We start from the raw sequence: 6968 nt of genomic DNA on the forward strand, positions 1-6968 counted from the left end.
GCAGGCACGGGCCCGCAGGAGGGAGCCTCATGCAGTCCAGCAGGGGTGGGGTGGAGCGGGCCCGCAGGAGGGAGCCACACAGGGTCTAGCAGGGGTGGGGTGGAGGGGGTCTACAGGAAGGAGCCACACTGTCCAGCAGGGGTGGGGTACAGGCCCGCAGGAGGGAGCCTCACGCAGTCCAGCAGGGGTGGGGTGGAGCGGGCCCGCAGGAGGGAGCCACACAGGGTCCAGGCCCAGGCCCTGTGCTGGCTGCTGCAGCCTGTGGGCCGTCTGTCCTCCCGATAGACAGAGAGGCGGATTCGCCTGGGCCCGAGTTGCGGGTCGTCCGAGCCGCTGCTTTGAGCCCACGAGGCAGTTTCTCCCAGCGGGAGCCTGCGTCTTGCCTGCCCCTGGCCCAGTTCCCAAACTCCAGTGGTTTCTCCCGGCTCTGCCTTCCCACTCTTTCAACCCCCGTTGCTTCTGCTTCCTTGCATTCGACTGTGTCGCCGCCATAAAATAGACCAGGGCGGCCGGATCCCCGCGGCTCAGAACATGAGATTTCCTCCCCAGCGGTGGGAGGCCTGACGTCTGATTAGGAACGAAGCACAGGGCGTCAGCGCACCTGCAGCCTCGAGGTACCAGGAGGGACTGTGCTTCTGAGGCGGGGCACTTCCGCCCCGGGAGGCGGACTCTGCAGTCCTGTGGGAGGGGTCCTGTTGTGGGCCGGGGTTGGGGGGAAGGGCTCGTGGTCGTGGAGGGCTGAGCAGGGGAGTCCTGGCACTTTAGGACGACCCTCTGCCGGAGGCCGGTGCCGGAAGGAGCTGCCGTCCCGTCCTCTGGTCCTGATGGGGGAGAGGTCGGGACTGGCCTAGACGTTGCCCCCCAGCCAGTGTTGGGGTGTTAGGGCCTCCTGGCCTCCCCCACTGGCCAGTGGAGATGCTGGCCAGGCCACAGGCAGCTCTTGCCAGGCCTTGGAGTCAGAAGACAGTGGTGCGTTCAGGTGGGGAGGGCAGGGTGGCTGGGGGAGATGGGGAGAGAGGGGGGACCCCCAAGCTAGCCTCCGGGATGGGGTGCCTGAACCCCACCGGCCCGTCTCACTCCTTTCCTGGTGGGCTCCTCACGGCGGCTTCCACAGGGAACAGGGAGCAAGGAGACAGGGCGGGGTGGGGACCAGGCTGACAGCTGCGTGACTGTCCTGCCCCCCCCCCCCGCCCCCGCCCCGGCCAGGTGCCCACCCCCATGTCTGCCGGCCGCTGGTGTCTGGCTCTTCATCCCTTCAACCTGAGGGCTGGCGATGCCCGCTGCGGGCCCGGTGAGAGCCAGGAAGGGAAGCTGGGGAGGCCGCGAGCGACAAAAGTGTCTGCAGGCAGAGGACAGGGCCAGGGCCCGTTTCCCACCAGAGCCGAGGCCAAGGACGCGGGAGCTGCAGGCGGGGTCGCTTCCGGGCGGGCTCTGGGTGCCCACACTTGCTCCAGCTACGGCCACCGCGTAAAATACGGGATGCCGTGCTGGACTGCACACGATCAGCGAACGCTTACACTAAACCCATTCCTTGGTTACCTGAAATCCCAAATGTGAAATTCCTGTCAGTTTACTTAAGTCTGCGAGCCTGGCTCCTCCTCCTTTGGGAGGCCTGGAGGAGGTTGGGGAGAGGGGCTTTGTCTCCCCTCGCCCACACGGGGAGTGGGCAGGGCCTGGGTTTCACGCATATTCCCCCGTAGCAATGGTTCACAATAGGACTTCGAAATCTTTGTGGCCCCACAGTGACGGGATTTTCCATCTGCTTTGGCCGAGCCACTTCTCCCAGGTGCTTCCGGGAACCCAGTAGCTCTGGGTGTGTTTGTCTCTGCTTTTGGTCACTTGGCTTAACCACACGGTACGCTGGCTCCTTTGAATCCCCTGGAACAGAGATGTCTTGCTACCTTGGGGTCGCAGGCCTAGGTGACCCCAACTCCTGGCACGCCTCTGTGTCCCCCCGCCCTGCCCCGCAGCCAGCCTGGGTGGGAGCCGCGTGCTGGCTCCGCGGTGGAGGTGCGTCATCTGCTGTGCGCCTGCGGGGATGTGGCCGCCCTCTCTGATCTCGTTCCTGAATCTGAGGGTTGGATTGGGCGATCACGGGGATTCGCCCCTTCCTGGTGCGTGGCGACATAGCAGTCACCAGCCATGCTCCGCGTTTGACCATGGCTCGGACCCAAGGCCGACAAAGGTTTGCTTTGAGGAGCCAGATACCTCAGCCTTCGCCCTCGGAGGGTGGGCATACTTGAGTCAGACCACGTAGAGGCCTCAGGTTCTGCGTGAAGCTCTAAAAGGGTGTGGGGCTGTAGGTGGGGGAGGCCGACGGGGCGGAATGTCCGGCAGGAGAAGGGCCTCACCCCTCCCCACACGCCCCACAGGTCAGCGAGGACCACAGAGCAGGACGGAGTCTGGAGGACGGTAAGAGGAGCCCCTGGGGTTCAAACCCAGTCCTCACGGGTTGCAACCGTCCCGTCGTGACGAGGGGTGAAGATTCTGCATCCCTTTTGGTGGCCAGTCTTCTCTATGCATGGTTAAAGACCGCGTACGATTGCAATGCTAACGCGTGCCTCGGCGGATGAGAGATTCCTCGGTGAGTCTGTTTCTTCTGTGGTCATGCCCTGAGTGATAGGAACTCTTCACATAGCTAGAAATACACATTTGAAACAAGGATCCTAAATGGTTTCCCACTCACAGCGGAGCCCTGCGTAGACAGGGTGGGGGCAGCCCCCATGGAACGGAGTGCTGGCCAGCCCGGGAGGGATCCAGGGCACAGAGGGACTCTGGGAAGACCCCCTTGTCCTCCAAAGGCAAAGGCTGCCCTTCCACTTGCAGGAGACTGGCCCTGTCTCCAGGGGTCCCCTCGAGGCCCCCGGGTTGAGCAAGCAGCCACCATGTCTCAGAGAAAGGAACAAAGCTACTGGCCCCAGGCTGGGTCTCTCCTGGCTGTCTTTACTGGCCAGGGCCCTTGTGACACCTGCAGCCTGTGTCCCCCAAAGCAGCAGACAGAGATGAGAGGTCAGTGTCTGGGGCATCACAGCATGTCTTCAAGTCCCCAGGGTGCTTGGTGGTCATGCCGAGGTCCTTTCTACCCCCTGGGTCCCGAGCCCCTGGCTAATCGGAGTGAATGGTGTTGGCCAGACAGGCGGGAAGGGGCTGGTGGGGGGCCCCCGGCACAGCCCTCAGGGCCCCCAGCTCACGCCCCCGTGCAGAGGCCCCGGGGAGGTGTAGGACTCTCTTTGGGAGCAAGAAGCAGATGTCAGAGCTTCTGTTAATAACGGAAACCAGAGTTAACGACATTGAGGCAGAGACACTTGGTCTCTGGATTGGCTTTGTCTCTGCATCGCGTGGCCGTGTGCGGGGACCCCGTGTATTGCGGGGAGCGGCCAGCAGTAGCTCCAATCCCTGCACCCCCCGCCTCAGGGATCAGGTGTGGATTTTCCCGCCATGCTCCCTGGCTGGATGTCAGCCCTCCCTGGACCCTGCGGGGCGTCCTTCACGGCGGCCAGAAGTGCTCAGCGAGCCTCTCTGCGGCCCCTCTCCAAGGCCCAGGGACCCCACACTCTCCCTCTCCCTCCTCTGTGGCAGCCCCCACCAGCAGCACGGGTCCCTGGGTGACCACAGGGAGGGGGACCCACCCCCGCCAGACCCCGGCGGGTGCACAGAGGTCTGGAGTGACCGGTGGGATGTGCTTGATTCCCTGCTGTTCGCCATTTGTCAGGCGTCACCACCTTGGCTCTCAGCCTCCTGTCGCTTGGAGCCATGGCCTTGTCCTGCCTCCTCGGGCTGAGCCCCAGCCTAGGACGGAGGTCCCCCTGCCGCGCGGCCCCCTCGCCCCCTCCCTGGTCCCCCCGCCAGGCGGATGGATTCCTTGCCCCTGGGGTTTCACTCCTCCGAACACGGTTTCTGAACACCTGCTGGGGGCGCAGCGAGGACGGAGACAGAGGAGTCCCGCAAAGTGGCCGCCCCAGAGCCCCTCCCGCCGACAGAGCCACGAGACAGAGCAGAGCCTCGCAGCCACCCGCCGAGTCTCTGGCTCCATCTGCCTTGTCACACTTAGCCGCGTGCGCGTGCTGCCGCGTGGCTTCCCGTCTAAAAGCACCGAATGGAATGTCTTTTTATGGAACAGAATCTTGCATGGGACCCAACATACGGGAGATGTAAGCGAAGCTGCTCAGGGAAGTGGCACGGACAGGACTGGGCGCGGGCCGGCCTCTGTGCCTCAGTCTGTCCCCCGGGATCCCCGAGGCAAACCCACAGGCTGAGACCCTGGGGAGTCTCCTGAGGCCAGAGGCCCTGTGATCCACCCTTGTCCCTGCCGTCCCGCGTGCAGCGGGCACCGAGTAGGTGCTCAGGGTGGTGGGTGCCCTGCAAATACAATTGGACGGAACGGGGTTGGGGGGGGCTTCCCGAGGGGCTGGCACTGTTGCTGCCCTCAATCCGGGAAGGGGGCCCCAACCGAGAAGTCTGTGGGACATGAACCTCACGGTTTCAGACCACGCTCCTTCCCTGCCAACGGCCTCCAGCCTGGCCTGGGGCTCAGGTGGGTTTACTTGGGTCTCTACTGGGGGGCAGACCAGCGCCCTGAAGTGTGCGTCGGGGGACAGACCAGGGATGAGTGTGCCCCCCCCCCACCCTGGCCAAGGGCAGCTGTTTGTGGGGAGGGGGACCGAGCTTGGACGCACAGGTTGGGGCCCGTGCACCGGCCTGTGCAAAGCCCCTCACGGCGAGGATGGGTGGACGTCGGGGGGAAAGACAGGGCGGGAAGCTTCAGGCAGGGCCCCTCCCCCCGTCCCCACGCACTGTGTTCTTGTGGGACTTCTGAAGAGCCTGGGCGTCGGGGGCCTTGAACTCAAGGGAAGCGTGTTCCTCTACCGTGTTCTGAGGTGTCCTTGTTGAGGCTGGAGAATAAAGAGGAGCTTCACTTAGTGGCTTGTTGGAAAGTTGTGTCCCCACCCGCAGCGCTCCCTACTTGGGGACCTGGAGGGCGGGGCTTATCCTGGCCCCACAGCGGGGAGGGCGGGCCTGACTCTGCCTCCGGGCTTCTCCCTCCAGACTGGGGACAGGATGACCCCCCCAGACCCCAAGGTGCCTTCGCTCACAGCTGGACCTCCCCCACTGTTCCCGGAAGCTCGCCCAGGTGAGGGGTCCACCCTGACTCGTGGGTGTAGACGGGTGAGCACGCTGGGTTGCCCTGGGAGGACCCCGGTGGGGCGGAGGCCGCACGGGGCCCGGACAGGGGTCACGACCCCCACTAGTCACGTTGTATCAGCCCCCGCACTGGTCAGCTCGGGCCCCCACAATGGATTCCACAGACTGAGGGCTCACACGGTGGGCATTTATCTCTCGAGGCTCTGGAGGCGGGGGTGGGGGGGGGCCCGTGATCAGGTGCATCCAGTTCCTGGTGAGGCCCCTTCCTGGTGTGCAGACGGCCACCTTCTTGCTGTGTGCTCATGTGGTGGGGACAGAGGAAGCCAGCTGCCTGGTGGTCCCATCCCAAGGGCCCCACCCTCACGACTTCATGTGACCCTGATGACCTCCTTCTCCAAACACCATCCCTTTGGGGGTCAGGGCATCAACGTGGATTTGGAGGGACACCATTTGGTCATGGCCGCCTCCTGCCCTCCCGCTTATCTTCCAGAGCATCTTTGGGCCACGGGAACCTGACCGGCCAGTGAAGCCTCCCCAAGGTTCCAAGCTTGAACTCGCAACACGGCCCTCCGGACTGTTGCGGCTGGCCCGGCTGCCCAGTGCAGGATGTGGTGAGTGTGGTGGGAGACGAGGTCCGGCTCGTCCTGGGAAGCCTCTCCCGGGGTCAGGCTACGAAGACGGTCGCTTCCACCTGGCTGACCCCTCCCCGCCCTCCAGAGCCCTCCCCCGCGACAGAGCGTTGCTGGTTTCTTGTCTGGTTCCTCTTTCTCCTTCTGTGTAAGAAAGGACCCAGGGTTTTCCTTGAGGAGCTTCCTAGCCACTGCTAGCCTTGCGTTTAGGGGGACATGCCCCCGAGGGAGGGCTGGAGAGTAGAGCCAATGCCCCGTGCCCCGTGATCGGGGCAGGTGTGGACGCGTGACCTGCGTGGACAGTTAGAGAGGCTCCCGGCTGCCCCTGGAGGGGGTCTGGGAAGCCGCATGCTGAGCTGACGGGGGTCACAATGCCGCCACGTGGAGCCCGAGGAAGCAGCAGGTGAGCCGCCGAGCAGAGAGGGCGTGGAGGCACCATTGGATCCCTGGATCCAGCTGTACCTGCATCCGGCCACCAGACCAACGGCACCTGGGTCTTCTTTATGTTTAAAAAAGTAGACTTTAATTTTTAGAGCATTTTCGGCTCACTGCAAGATTGGGGGGCAGATACAGAAAGTTCCTGTGGGCCCCTGTCCCAGCAAGCACAGCCCCCCGCTTTCAACATCCCCACCAGAGTGCACTTGACACATCGCTGTCCCCAAAGCCCACAGTTTATGTTCCGTGTCATCTTGCTGTCGTGCACCATTGCGGCTTTGGACAGATGTGCAGTGACGTGTGTCCATTCTCGAGAGTCACACGGACTAGCTTCACTGCCCTGAACCCTCTGTGCTGACTGTCCCTCCCGTCCCCCCGGCCCCTGGCCCCCACTCGTCTTTTATCGTCTCCACGGTTTTGCCTTTTCCAGAATGTCACAGACTTGGAATAATACTGTGCGTAGCCTTTTCGGACTGGCTTCTTTTACCTCATAATATGCATTTAGGGTCCCTCCAGGTCTTTTCACGGCTCGACAGCCCGTTCCTGCTTAGTGCCGACCCACATCCCGTTGTCTGGATGGACCACAGGTTGTCCGTTGACCTACTGACGGACACCTCGGCTGTTCCAGGGTTTGGGGGCTCTGAATGAAGCCGCTGTGAACACCCGTGTGCAGGTTCTCATGTGGACATCATTTTCTTTTCTTTTTTTTTTTTAACGTTTATTTATTTTTGAGACAGAGAGAGACAGAGCATGAACGGGGGA

The 6968-nt window shown here is 63.1% G+C and overlaps 1 long non-coding RNA gene across 1 annotated transcript; it reads left to right on the forward strand.

The window, feature by feature from the left end:
• Positions 1–251: 251 nt before the first annotated feature.
• LOC122495860 lies at positions 252–6676 on the forward strand. The gene is made up of 3 exons (XR_006300633.1): positions 252–614; positions 5047–5131; positions 5633–6676. It is a non-coding gene; the product is annotated as an uncharacterized LOC122495860 (long non-coding RNA).
• The last annotated feature ends 292 nt before the right edge of the window (positions 6677–6968 follow it).

This window comes from Prionailurus bengalensis, chromosome F2, assembly GCF_016509475.1.
Source record: "Prionailurus bengalensis isolate Pbe53 chromosome F2, Fcat_Pben_1.1_paternal_pri, whole genome shotgun sequence".
Taxonomy (NCBI): domain Eukaryota; kingdom Metazoa; phylum Chordata; class Mammalia; order Carnivora; family Felidae; genus Prionailurus; species Prionailurus bengalensis.